The sequence below is a fragment of the Melospiza georgiana genome, chromosome 2 (genome assembly GCF_028018845.1).
Source record: "Melospiza georgiana isolate bMelGeo1 chromosome 2, bMelGeo1.pri, whole genome shotgun sequence".
Taxonomy (NCBI): Eukaryota; Metazoa; Chordata; class Aves; order Passeriformes; family Passerellidae; genus Melospiza; species Melospiza georgiana.
The window spans coordinates 38,147,345-38,159,123 of record NC_080431.1 but is presented as its reverse complement, the minus strand read 5'-3'; the positions used below and the strand labels follow the sequence as shown (position 1 = coordinate 38,159,123).

The following is an 11,779-nucleotide window of genomic DNA, read 5'->3' as shown; positions in this document are numbered from 1 at the left end:
AACTTATATTCTGCTGCCAACACAGACTGCATACTAATTTCCACAAAAACTGTGCTCAGCATTGTAATTTACAATTATGGAGATCATAGGACAACATCTTAACACTTTACTGCACACTCACTACACAGTTTCCTTCCCTGGTGATGTTGAAAAGCCATCCAGACATGTTCCTATACAACATGCTCTAGGTGATACAACTCGTGCAAGGAAGTTGAACCAAATGAACCAGATGTCCCTTCCAAACTTAACTCTTCTTCGATTCTGTGAGAAACACAACCAGGTAATATCTCCCATTTAAGCCTCTGGTTTCACATTCGTTGATCTCAATCACCTTAACCAATTTTCTAAGTGGCTGATGATTGACCAGAAATGTTATATGGCGAATACCTCCTAGCAGAAATGTCATGATTTTTGAGCTTTTCACTTTTCTAAAATAGATATTAGAACCAGGGTGGAAATTACAAGGCTTTGTCTGCTTAGGACAAGCTCTACTTATTTATGTTATTTAACTGCAAATATCTTATCCAGAAAAGGGAAAAAAAAGGATATTTTTCACTATAGTAATCCAGTCATAAGCACACTTGCATAAGATGTAATCCTTTTCCAAAAGGATATTTCTTTAACAAAAACCCAAAGAGCCTCATTGTTACAGATCACAGTGGGAGACATTAGCCTCATATTCATTTATGAATGTTAAGGAATTATAATGGTCACAAGTACCTCTTTGTTTTCAAGTCAGTAGCAAAATCCAATTATTGATCATACTTGGTTGTCTGCAATGTTTACAGCAGACTGTATTCTTCTTTGAATAGTTGCTAATTTATGCAAATGGTAACTTACTTATGTTTGTAAGGGGAAAGATTATAATGGTTGAACATTCCTTAAGGGATTACTGGAACTCTGGAATTTTAAAAAATATTATCCTAGTGTCATAGAATGGTTTGGATTGAAAGGGATCTTAAAGATCACCTGGTTCCACTCCCATTCCCTGCTGGTGATAGGGACACATGTCACTAGACCAGCTTGCTCAGAGCTCTATCCAACCTGACCTTAAACTCTTCCAAGGATGGGCCACCCACAAATTCTCTGGGCCACCTGTTCCAGTGTCTCGCCACCCTCACAGTAAAGAATAATTTTTTCCTAATATATAACCTAAATCTACTCTCTTTTAGTAGAATTAAGCCATTTCCCCTCACTCTGTCACTACATGCCCCAGTAAATAGTGACTCTTCATCTTCCTGCAGGCTCCCTTCAGGTATTGAAGACTGCAATAAGGCCACTCTTAAGCATTTTCTTTTCCAGGCTGAACAAACCCAATTCTCCCAGTACTCTTAATACAGAAGATGTTCCATCCCTCTATTGAACTTGGAGGCCCCCTGAACTTGTTTCAACAGGTCTGTACTTTCATCATGAATTTTTGGGGAAAGTTTTCTTTGTCATAGAAAAGTACTATTCTGAAGACGATAGTTCTATAAAAACTAGGTTTATATTGCACCAGAAGGAGTTTTGCAGCCACAGCAATTCTGATCTGGTGCAAAAAATATGGGTTTTCTCTCCACAGTCTATAGGAATTTCTGAGGGGCATGAAAACCTGCAGACTACTGAATGTCTAGGACACTAAATGATTGTGATGATAGTTGTATCCCCATAAATATGTTTTCAAAAACTGTGTGTTATATAGCAGTGTTTTCAGAAAATACTAGCCAGAAACCTGGTAAAATGATTTAAATATCTACTGCCCAAGCATCTAAACAGCGTTTCAATTCCATCACAATTTTGAAATGTATGGTTTGATTATGTCGTATAGTCTCCAAATACTAGTGACAAACAGTAATAGTGAAGCTATAAGTGCTACTTATAAGTTCTCTCCTCACAGAAGAACAATTTTTTTTTCTATTTTTATTGCTCTAATTTCATTTTTATGTTATTCTATTTTTAGACAATTATTTAATTCTGAAGTTGAGAGATTATTGCCAAATTCAGAATCCAAGTGAAAAATATAGTCTTAACCTAAAGCATGGCAGCTTATTCTCATATTCTTGTAAATTTATTTTCTGGCTGATATCTTTCCTTGAGCATTAAATTACCTGAAGAAAAGCATAATTGTTATGGGACCTTGTAACAAAGTCAGAAATGGTCATACTCAACCTAACCTTGCAGTATTCTATTTGTATTTGTATTTCATTTGTATTGTATTTGTATTTCATTCAAAAGTTGAGTATTTAATATATCTCAGGAGGTAATTGTTGTTGAAATATTGCAGCAAGCTGTAGAGGTTTCTATTGGGGTGACAAAAAGATGCACTGTTGACTTTGCACCAATTAGTTAGTATGCACAGAAGTAGTCACTGCAGATGAAGTGTTTCAGAGATGAACTTTTCAAGTGGCACAGAGTCCATTAGAATGGGTCACAAGAAATAGAACAACCTCGAATCCTGTGTCCAGTTCTGGGCCCCTCAGTACTGGAAAGACATTGAGGTGCTGGTGTGTGTCCCGAGAAAACCAAGAAAGTGGTGAAGGTGCTGGAGCAGCTGAGGGAGCTGGGGGTGTTTGGCCTGGTAAAAAAGAGGGTTTAAAAAGGATCTTCTCACTCTCTACAACAACCTGAAACCAAGTTGCAGCAAGGTGGGGGGGTCAGTATCTTCTCCCAGGTAAAAAGAATCAAGGTGAGTAGAAATATCCTTAGGTTGTGTCAGGGGAGGTTTAGATTGTATATTAGGAAAAATTTCTTTGCAGAAAGGGTTGTCAAGCATTGGTACAGGCTTTTCAGGGAAGTGGTGGAGTCATCATAGCTGGAAGAGCTCAAAAAATTTGTGAGTGTGGCACTCAGGGACATAGTGGTGAATGTGATGGAGCTGGATTAATGTTTGTAACTGATGATCTTATGCTGGTTTTCAACCTAAATATTTCTATGATTCTACTGTTACTATAAGTTGTTTGGCTTCAAAGAAGCTATAATTTCTTTTGTGTTTTCTGAATAGTGTCCCAGGTACATTACTGGTGTCAAGGCACCATGAGGGCCATTGGCTCCCTGGTGCTGGAGCTTCAGGGCTGTTGGGATCAACCTTATCCCTGTAAAGGCAGGATCCATCCACCAGGGTCTGTCCCAGGACCCATCAGCCAGAGTCCAGTGTGATAGTGGTCACAAGGGTCGTCATGGTGAGAGACAAGAATGTTGATTCCATGATCAGAAGGCTTGATTTATTATTTTATGATATATATACTACATTATAACTATACTAAAAAGAAATAGAAGGAAAAGTTCTCAGAAGCTAGCTAAGATAAGAATAGAAAAGAATGAATAACAAAGTTCTCTGTCCCAGCAGAAAGCGAGAGCAGCTCTGCCGTGAGTGGTCAGTAAATCCAAACATCCACAGGAGACCAATCACGGATCCACCTGTTGCATTCCACAGCAGCAGATAACCATTGTTTACACTTTGTTGCTGAGGCCACAGATTCTCAGAAGGCAGAAAAATCCCAAGAAAGGATTTTTCACAAAAGATGTCTGTGACAGTCCAGCCCTCCCCAGCATCAGGACAGCTGTGAGGCAATGGAACAGCCCCACCTTTGGGTACCTGGCACAGCCCAGGGGATGTGTGAAGGTGGGGATGGGATCTGCAGGAGAGCCTGGCTCAGCTAGGCAGGACAGGGCTGAGGGAAGCTGGAGACAGCCCTGCTGTGGCATGCCTGGGGCAGGGCTGATATTTCTGGGGGGTGACATGGGGCTCTAGGCTTTGCGCAGGGTGGAGGGAGATGCAAGGGGTTTGGAGGGGCACCCAGGCCTGGTGCTGCCCCCAGGGCCTTGACACAGAAAATTCTCTGTTAAACTCTGATCAGGCTGTCATTTCCTCGAGGAAACACAAATGACTTTATATTTTAAAAAGCTGGGGCTTTTGAAAAGTGAAGTTCAAGAATTTTTTTTCCAAGTTACAATTTTAAAATAATAATCTATTCTAAGTTCATATCCTATTATTATGATCAGATTTTATGTTACATTAAGAATACCTCCAATGCAAGCACAGTGATCAGTTCTTTTAAAACACTGTTTGTGCTTCTCAATTTGAGGTTTGAGGAGAGAGATGGTCTTGTCAGGAGACAGAGAAAATTTCCATTGGTGACAAATTTAATGCATGCACTGAAAAATGTTGATATACACACAAATTATCTCACATTAAGAATGAAAAATAACATATCTTTTTTTTGCTGTGTTTTCTCTTGTGCCATAACTGTGTTTTGCTGGAAGGTGCAACTCAGCCAGAGGGAGTGGGGTCATGCACTTGCTAACTGCTGGCTGTCATATATTGGATCAATACACAGTTTTTTGGAGCAGCAGCCCTCTCCTGAGGGAAGGAAGCAGAATGGGAGGACTCAGAAGTCTCCACACCAAGAAGGGAAGCAGAGACACTATAAAGAGAAAGAGCCAATACACAGGCAGTTTCCAGAGGTCTCCAGTGCACTGCTTGGAATTATTCATTACTCAGCAAGACACTCAACATTGCTGTATTCAGAGCAAGAGTGAGGTGAAAGAAAAGACCTACCTCTGAGATGAAACAGTGAGCAGTGAGGACTTCTAATACTCTTTTCATTTTTATTTGATCTGACCAACTTGATCTGAGCTTCCGTTCCACAGAAGTCATTGTATTGTAGTATATCCTTCAAAAAAAATGTAATGTCAGCAGTCCAGAGTCCTTTCAGTATTTTTAGTATCAACACTTTAAAGAAAAGGTATTGATATACACAGTTTAATTACACAGTCAGGATTCCTGAATTTATCTATGCATCCAAAAGGAATGTTGGGGAATCTCTTGAAAGTATGATTGATTCTGTTAAGTAGAAATCAATAAGACAATCTTTGGTCCCACACTCAGAAAGATGAGATTTATTAGTATCCTTTTTAGCTCAATGAATGTTTTTTGATATGTATAAATTAAATCCTGCATCCATATTTTTCAGGTATTATTTAAATACCAGGTAATAGGACCTACAGATGGATCTGCCTGAGGACATTACCAGATTATAAATACTTAATTTTAATATTAAAGCTCTGGTAGAATTTTCTCCCCTCTAATTAATTAAAAATAAGTACAACTGAACAAGAGAGAGAGAAAAAGAAAGAGAACCATTTAAGAAATGTTATTATGACATCCCATCAAAACAGAATTCTTTACAAGCTCATTTTCTTTAACACATCCTTTTTCAAAATGTATCAGAATTGTTAGGTAATATTCCCCATTTGCTTCCCTATATTCTTGTAAAATATTTCATAATATTTAAAAGAAAATAATCAAAACTTGTGTTACTGATTTCCTTTTAGATAATGGAATAATGAAGAGATTGCAGGTTGTAGAGACCTCTCAGGAACAATGTTAATAAATGTAAAAAAGGTTAAATATCTGGCAGAACAGGGACTTGCAATTAAGTGTTGCAGATTATGTTTAAAATAACATTTGTTCTACATCTAATGTGAGCCAAGAGACTTACTAAAAATTGCTTTCTAGATTATACTCTATTCCCAGAAAATTAAAATAATAATCTTTCCCTTGAGTGTTTAGAGGAACTGTATTGAAGAGAAGATTTTTAACATCTTTTTGATTTTTTCCTTGTAATATTATCATTTGTGATTGCTAGACAGAAGTATAAATTTTCAGTTTACAGGGCAATCTCATTCGTTCCAAAGATCTAGTATATGAACATTTATCTAAATATGGAAGTGAATAAATTCCAGAGAGATTAACACCACATTTTTATCCAACCATCAAGATAATCATAAATGAAACCTGGACACAGAATCCTTCACCTAGAAATTCCAAGTCAATCAATTCATGAATGGTGGCTATAAACTGGTATCTGGTTACTGTCAAATTGTCTTGACTTTGATGCTTCACTTGAGTCAGACCAAACAGTAAGAAAATGATTCTATGATTACAGTATGTGTTTTCAGTAGCATTTGTATTTCATTAAAGGTGACATTACTACCCAAGTTCCAAAACATATGTCATTTATTAAAGTGACTTTATATCCTGATGTATTGGGTTTGCGTGGCTTTGGTTTTTGGTAACGGGGCAGTTACAGGGATGGCTCCCATGAGAAGTTACTAGAAGCTTCCTCAGTGTCCAGCACAGCCAATCCCTGGTGGTTCCATAGGCAGAAATGTCAATTAGACATGGTGGCAATGCCTCTGTGATAACACATTTTAGAAGAAATCTAAACAAAAAGTGTTTGTGCAGCTGTAATTGTGACTAGAGAAGAGCAGAGCAAGAACATGGGAATCTAACAACCATGCAGGCACAAAGGTCAGGGGGAAAAGGGGGAAAGGAAGTGCCCCAGTCCCTGGAGCTGAGATCCCTCTGCAGCTCCTGGTGCAGCCCATGGTGAAGCAGCTGTGCCCCTGTAGGCGGAGGAGGTCCGTGGGGATGCAGAGATTCACCCCCAGCCCATGGAGCAGGAGCTGACGATGGAGTGACTGGATGCCTGGAGGAGGTTGTGAGCCCACGGGAGAGAGGGCGTCTGCTCCCCTAATGGAACAGCCTGTCCTTGAAAGACTGCACCCTATGGAAGAGTGATCCACACTGCAGCAGTTCGTGGAGAGCTGTAGCTCTTGAGATGGATCCATGCTGGAGAAGTTAATGGAGACCCGTCTTCCATGGGAGGGACCCAACAGTGCAGCAAGGGAATAACTTGTCTCCCTGAGCAGAAGGAGAAACCACGGGTGATGAACTGAGCATAACCCCAATCCCTGCACCGCTGGGGGAGGAGAGAGAGCTGGAAAGGAAGCGGGGGAGGAAGGGTGATTTTTAAGCACTTATTTTACTTATTATCCTGATGTCATTATGTTATTGATAAATTCAACTCATACCTCTAAACTGAGCCTGTTTTGCCTGTGACAATATTTGATAAGTGGATTCTCCCAACCTTCTCAACCCTTTTTCTCCTCTGTCCAGCTGCAGAGAGGAGAGAGTGAGCAGCTTTTGTGGGTATCTGGCATTCAGCACATTTTCTACTTTCATATACCATAATTTTTTCCTTTTTTTTTTTTTTGTAGTTGCTGATTTTATTGAAACTTATGGGCTGTTTTGAAATATTTGTTCCTAGATGATTATAAAGTTAGCATTAACATTAAGTGGCCTTAATGCTCTATTCTGTGAACACTTAATGGAACTGATTGAAGACTAGATAATTATTGATATTTTAGTCACTGTAAGACTAAAACATTCCTAAATTAAACATACTATTAAGTTGCTTTAATTTTTTTTTTTTTTTTGTATTCTCAACATGCATTAACTGACTTGAATTTTTATGGAAAAAAAACCCCATCATAACTGATATAACTCTATAGCAAGAATTTTGTTCTGGGTTCCGATGCAAGGTAGTAATTTTGCTTTGGTCAATACTTTACAAGGAGTATGATAGGCTTCTGCACTCCCTGTTTGAAAATTGGAGCCAAAATTCAGTAGAAGTGGAAAATATATTTTTTAGTTTCTTTTTTCCTTAGAAACTGTGTTAATATTGTATTGCCAGAGACTTCTTTAGACTTAAAGTATGCTTATTTAAAAGACATAGGACCATTCATGTAATGCCAGATAACTAGATAGAACATAGGTGCTATGAATCTCCACTTACAGAACTTGAGAATCTTCTTGAATGATTGCAACACAAACTTTATATTAAAGCCCCTCTCAGTCCCCTGTGAGCTGTGCATATCCTGCACACATCCTTGCAGCCACAAGGACTATCAGGGTATCCAACCACATTCTAGCAGACTATTGGCAAAATGCTTGAATTTGTACTGTTTCCCTCTTTTCTCTCCTCCTCTTTAATCCTTCATTTTTAGACTGAAAAATAAAAAGCTGTTGCACACGGAAGCAAGCATTGAGTGAAGAAGTGTCTATGATGATCTCAGTAAATTCCTCAAATAGCTGACATTCAGCCTAGAGGTTTTACACCTTGTCTTTGTTCAAAAGAGGATTTCTTCATGTGTGAAAAAAGTGTGTTTTCTATAAAATATCCTGTGTCTACCCGTGAGAGGATACAGTCCATTATACTGCTTTTTCTTTAATGTGTGAATATCTTCTTCTTAAACTAATAAAAATAGCTTTTGTGGAATGCAAAATTAAAATCAAAATACTGTTTCTTTTACTATAGGGCTTGCTATAATAATGATTAGAACTGTTATCATGAACATTTTGTTACCACAAAACCAGGAAAATCTTTCTAACCCTTGATGTGAGCTCTTCAACATGAGGTTTCTCAGTTAGAGACATATGTCTTCATTCTCTTATCCTTAACTGATTCTTCTTCCCCATGCCTCTATCCTGACATTACACTTCAACTCACTTCCACTGAAGAAAAGCTGTGAAAATGAGAAAAAAATTACATTAAAAAAAATTACACTGTGATGATGAACACTTTACTAATTGAGTTATCACTAAATATCATGCCACCTTTATGATGTCATGCAGGTGTTCAGAATTCCTTTGCCTCTGAGGGTTAGGCTGCCAAGTTATTAACTGATGATTAATAAGAAGCACCACACAGCATCAGTAAAACAGTAAGTTTTGACTTACATCAGTAAGTTTGAAGATGCATTCAGTGTCTTCATTAGCCAGCTCTCTGCTGCTTCTGACTCATCACGTTATCGCAGTTCTCATCAGATCATATAATTGGAAAATTAACAAGGAAAGACACACAACTTTAAATTTCTTGTTGCAAATTTTTGAATGCCTATTATTGGATATACATATACATACACACACATATATATAAATATGTCTATATAAAGAGAATGTAATTCTCTTTTTTGGAGAAATACTTTTAATAAGATATGTCCGATGGAAATATATTTTACTATTTCCTTTTTTTCTTCTTGCCTTCAAGTTACAAATGAGAATATAAATTTCACTCTGTGGATTTTGAGATCTAAATCTATGTTTGAGATCCTAATCTGTCTACCTATACCATCCATAAAGATGTGGTCAATATACTTACTGGAGTCAAGGGCACAATTCTTCTTATTCTAAAGTAGATATCTAAACCAAGCTAAATGAACCATAACCCAAAAGTTCCTCTTTCTTTTTTTTCTTTTCTATAAAGGAAGTCAGCTCACTGTGGCTCTCATTTCCAGATACCTATTTTGTGATCATATAAAGCTGGGTTACTACAAGCACTTCCACAATATTTGAATAGTAAGCTTACATGAATTTAACCATGCTTCTGATTTTTTCCTTTCACTGTTCTGGTGTATTCCTTTCTAACTTTTTACTTTATTAGGTAATAGCTGTGGAATGAGATCGAGAGAAGATTAATGGACCAAAAATGAGAGTAGTCAAAGCTGTAGACAACAGGGAAATATATGTAGATTTGTCATATGGCCTACTTAATAATAAGAAAATTATTTTCAGATTGCTAAGTCATAAGTCTTAAGACTAACATTCTTAATGCTAGAATTAGAAACTTGTAAAAAGACTTAATTTAAAAAAAAAAGGAAAGAGACACTCCAGACAAAACAATCCTTTAAAGCTGTCAACACAAGCCAAAAGGGAAATCACTACAGGTATATAAACATGCCAGTAGAAACCTTGGAGATTTTTCTCATTTGGGGTTCTGTCTAGTAAGAATCGGTGTTCCACATGGCAAACACCCACACAGCCAATGTGATACCTGTTCCTTGACTTGCATGAAAAATTCTTCTATTGAAGAAAAAGATCCAGTCAAAGCTAGTCATAGAAATTTTATTACTACACATTTCTTATTATAAACTTAATATAACTTCATAAATCAGGCACTGCTTAATTCTCTCTTGTATCATTGGTTTCAAGATAATGGGCAAAAAAGTGTTTCAAGCAGAACATAATAAACCTGAAGTAGTTCACTTAAACTATCATTTTACCTAAATATTAAAATATGTTTATTTGGGTTGTTTGGGGTTTTTTTTTCTGGAATGTATTCTTAACAGTATAGAAGAGCAATAATTATCTGTAGGGGTTGCTATATTTATATCCAGCTATCAGATATCAGGAAATGGCTTCCTCTCATAACATATTACATCATCATGAATTATTAGTCATTGCTAATAAAATATTGATCTTGTGTCTATAAAGTGTTTTCTAGAGACTGGATATAGGTCATCTCAAAAAAATACTAGTGCTCTGGCATTATTTTCAGCTACCGTCCTCTACTGTATTTCAATAAATCACTCTGATTAGCTGTGCCAAATGTTCCAAAATACAAAATAAGAGTGTAGAAATCGAAATGTCCTGTCTGGTGCAACTTCACAGATCAAATGATGTAGAAATAATTATATTAGTGATGACAGCAGCCTTTGGCAAACTGAAAATGAAAAAAAAAAAAAACAAACAAAAAAGAAAAAAGTAAATGGGAGAAAATAAAAGGTGTCCTTGAAGTCCATTTCTGCTCACACTTTGAAGAAATTCTCTGTTCAGCTGGGTGAAATGCCCTTTTTCAGTAGCACATAAAATAGCTTCTGATGAGCCACAGATCTTCCATTTTGTTATTATTTTCCATCTTATTAAGACTTTATATCAGGAATAGTAATTTTACATAAAAATGCCTAGAGCCAAGCTGCCAAAACTTTTGCTATGGTCTTGCAATCACAGTTGCTTAGCCATAATTGACCTATTACTTTAGGAACAAAGAAGATCACTTGCTGAATCATACAGATACTATACAATTTGCATAAAGATGAGAAAACGCTCTTGAATTTATGGAATATCGAATAAATTTTCTAAAGACTGTTTAGTTTTCCCTGATATTAGAAAATTACTGTTTCCTTTCCTCAGGTTTTACTATTGAACACAATGTATTTTTTACTAACTGAATAATACTTAGGTAATAATAATAATGTCTTAGCTATAGAGAACTAAAATAGAAAGTCAGGCTACAAAATACTCAAGCTCTGAGATGCCTTTTTTTTTTTCCAGAGTTATGTATTCCATCTACGTGCACGATCAAATGATAAATTTCATCCCCAGGCTTAACCAAACATCTCATCACAAATATATTTTGCATCATATAGACAACCACAATAAATTAAAATTAGTCTATTGAAAATATCAGTTACATGTTAAAAATACTTTTTGCTTGTTTTTATTTACCATTCTTAAGTGCCTGACACAGAACTGTGTTACATAATTGTGAGTGGGCAATTGTCCTTGCCTGTTCTGTGAATTAGATATGCATAGCATTTATAATTCTCTTCCCATAAAATACATTCACAGTTATGTCCTTTAAGTCTCTCAGCACACCATGCAGACTGTGCTTCTATGTCCAGGTGAACCTTTTCTCAAGTCAAGTGGAAATGTCTAACAGGAACTTGAAATCAGCCTTTATGGTTCTCACCACTTGAGTTTGGAGCCCCATTATTTTTTCAGAACAGATCACAATTTTTACCCTGTTCATCTCATATTTTCTAATAATAAGGATATAAATCAAATGATACAAACACCGTAAAAGTGTGGGAAAATGGTGGGTTTAATACTCTGCTTGTTTCAAAAGGTGATGCTATTTTTAAGAGACCCCTCCCAGAAGTAAAAATTTTTTAAAAAGCCTTTGATTAGCTTCAAAGGTTTTGGGTAGTCTCTTGAATTTTCCAGTATATTAAAAAAAAAAAGTGTTGAGGAATATGATTTATAGTTTAATTTAATTCTGCCAGACTCTACCTGAATTACTGTCAGGATTTTTATTCCCAGAATTTAAAATGAACCAACCTTTCAGCAGACTTACAGGGCTCTAAAAAGCATACTTTACAAAATGAGATAGAAAAA

General features: G+C 36.6%; 1 long non-coding RNA gene across 1 annotated transcript; it reads right to left on the bottom strand.

The window, feature by feature from the left end:
• Positions 1-3,838: 3,838 nt before the first annotated feature.
• Positions 3,839-9,275, bottom strand: LOC131080707 (uncharacterized). Its single transcript, XR_009114191.1, has 3 exons — positions 8,564-9,275; positions 8,216-8,349; positions 3,839-6,685 (listed from the first exon to the last, which is right to left on the bottom strand). It is a non-coding gene; the product is annotated as an uncharacterized LOC131080707 (long non-coding RNA).
• Between the last annotated feature and the right edge of the window lie 2,504 nt (positions 9,276-11,779).